This window comes from Capricornis sumatraensis, chromosome 16 (genome assembly GCF_032405125.1).
Source record: "Capricornis sumatraensis isolate serow.1 chromosome 16, serow.2, whole genome shotgun sequence".
NCBI lineage: Eukaryota > Metazoa > Chordata > Mammalia > Artiodactyla > Bovidae > Capricornis > Capricornis sumatraensis.
The window spans coordinates 50440288-50443296 of NC_091084.1; the positions used below are offsets into that span (position 1 = coordinate 50440288).

Sequence of the window (3009 nt, forward strand, 5' to 3'; positions counted from 1 at the left end):
ACTCTCTCATATTTTGGAAAATCAACATATCATTTTAAAAGAACATGTCAAACAACCTAGAAATTAAAGTAAAAAAAAGAAAAAAAAAAAAGAAAATGAACAGTATCATTTGAAGTATTTATTTAAATAGCTTGAGGTTTATGTGGTTTATTGAAATATCTTATCCTTTATTTCTACAGGTATAATTAACAGGAAAAATGTTCAGGTTTCAAGATGCTTGATTTGTGTGTGTGTGTGTGTGGCCATGCTGCATGGCATGTGGGATCCTAGTTCTCCCACCAGAGATTGAATATGCACCCTTGCAGTGGATGCATAGGATCTTAACCACTGGACCTCCAAGGGAGTCCCCAGATGCCTGAATATTAATAGGTGTGACATCGATGTGGAGAAAGTGCAGAAACTTCTTTCAGAGTCATCTTAGCCAAAGTAAATATATTCAACATAAGTGGGTATATTAAGAAACAGAATCCAAGAATGAAATTTTTCTAAGCATTGGGATAAAAATAGAAAATAATACTCTTAATTTTCATTGCCACTTAATTAATGACTGAAGTTTTCTAGACTAAAATAATTCTAGTAGATCTTACATTTTAATAGCAGTTATCCATTGTCTTAACTCTGAGTAGTTATTCAGATAGAGTTGAAAACATTCTAAGGATCCATTCCTTGATGTAAAGATGGCTAGAATTAATAATGCTGCCCCACAAGAGTTAGATGCATTATATTCTATCTTAAAAATCTGTGTTTTTCTCCCAGTAGAAACATTTAGAAACTGATCTGGGCTGTGCCCACCTCCCCCCTCCCCCCCAAAAAATATCTTTATGGAGCTTATAAACAGTAGCTGTTTCCAGCCACCCACTCTTTTTTTAACAGGCATTCCTGGACTGGAAGCTGTGCAAATATGGATCTCTATCCCACTGTGTATCATGTACCTAACTGCCCTCCTAGGAAACAGTACTATCCTCTTCATTATCAAAACCACCTCCAGCCTTCACGAACCTCAGTACATCTTCCTGTCTATGCTGGCAGCCACAGATGTGGGTCTGTCTCTATCAACTCTGCCTACAGTACTCAGTGTCTTCCTCCTGAATCACAGAGAGATTGAGTTCCACTCCTGCCTAATGCAGATGTTTTTTATCCACACCTTCTCCTCCATGGAGTCAGCCATCCTGCTGACCATGGCCTTTGATAGATTTGTAGCTATTCACAACCCACTGCACTACACAGTAGTCTTAACCCGTTCTCGGATTATGGGGATGGGGCTTGCAGCCATGATTAGGGGTGTGGTGTTGATGGTACCTTTGCCAGTTCTGCTCAAGTGATTGCCCTTCTGCAAGGATGTCATTCTATCACATTGTTATTGCTACCACCCTGATGTTATGAAGCTGGCTTGTGGCCCTATCACAGTAAACATCATTTATGGGTTGTCCCTTGTCCTATGCTCCTTTGGAGTTGACTCTATGTTCATTGTCATTTCATATAGCCTAATTTTGAAAACAGTGCTGGGTATTGCCTCCAAAGATGGTCAGCTCAAGGCACTTAATACTTGTGTTTCCCACATTTTCACTGTCTGCGTCTTTTATGTGCCACTCATTGTGTTGGCTGTAATTCATAGGTTTGGTACATTCACATCTCCTCTTCTTCATGTCACCATGGCCAGCCTCTTCCTCTTCTTGACTCCTGTTCTCAACCCCTTGGTTTATAGTCTAAAAACAAAACAGATAAGGTTCGCAGTGCACAAGGTATTCAAGTGCAGGAAAAACTTGCTCATGTAATCAAATATGAGTTACATAAAAAATGCTAAACTGATAAAAACAGAGAGTAGAATGGTACTTGGCAGGGACTGGGGAGATGAGGAAATAGGAAAACTTTGGTCAGAGTATACAAACTTCTAGTGATGAAATGAGTAAATTCTGGGTATCTAATGTATAACACAGTGACTGTAGTTGACAATAATGCACTATATACTTGAAAATTGCTTAGAATATACATTTTAAGGGTTTCCATCACAAAAAGGAAATGATAATTATGTGACTGTGTAGATCACGACAAACTGTAGAAAATTCTTTAAGATGGGAATATCAGACTGCCTGACCTGCCTCCTGAGAAATCTGTATGCAGGTCAAGAAGCAACAATTAGAACTGGACATGGAAGAACAGACAGGTTCCAAATTGAGAAAGGAGTATATCAAGGATGTATATTGTCACCCTGCTTATTTAACTTATATGAAGAGTATATCATGAGAAATACTGGGCTGGATGAAGCACAAACTGGATTGAAGATCTCTGGGAGAAATATCAATGGCCTCAGATACGCAGATGACACCACGCTTATGGCAGAAAGCGAAGAAGAACTAAAGAGCCTCTTGATGAAAGTGAAAGAAGAGAGTCAAAAAGTTGGTTTAAAACTCAACATTCATAAAACTAAGATCATGGCATCTGGTCCCATCACTTCATGGCAAATAGGTGGGGAAACAGTGGAAATAGTGACAGACTATCTTTTTGGGCTCCAAAATCACTGCAGATGGTGACTGCAGCCATGAAATTAAAAGACACTTGCTTCTTAGAAAAGTTATGACCAACCTAGACAGCATATTAAAAAGCAGAGACATTACTTTGTCAACAAAGGTTCGTCTAGTCAAAGCTATGGTTTATCCAGTAGTCATGTATTGATGAAGAGTTGGACTATAAAGAAAGATGAGAGCCGAAGACTTGATGTTTTTGAATTATGGTGTTGGAGAAGACTCTCAAGAGTCCCTTGGACTGCAAAGAGAACCAACCAGTCCATCCTAAAGGAAATCAATCCTGAATATTCATTTGAAGGACTGAAACTGAAACTCTAATAATTTGGCTACCTCATGCAAAGAACTGACTCATTTGAAAAGATCCTGACTCTGGGAAAGATTGAAGGCAGGAGGAGAATAGGACAACAGAGGATGAGATGGTTGGATGGCATCACTGACTCAATGCACATGAGTTGAGTAAACTCCAGGAGTTGGTGATGGACAA

At 39.1% G+C, this 3009-nt stretch overlaps 1 pseudogene; it reads left to right on the forward strand.

Moving 5' to 3' along the window:
- The first annotated feature begins 821 nt into the window (after positions 1-821).
- Positions 822-1775, forward strand: LOC138092172 (olfactory receptor 51A4-like; annotated as a pseudogene).
- Positions 1776-3009: the final 1234 nt, after the last annotated feature.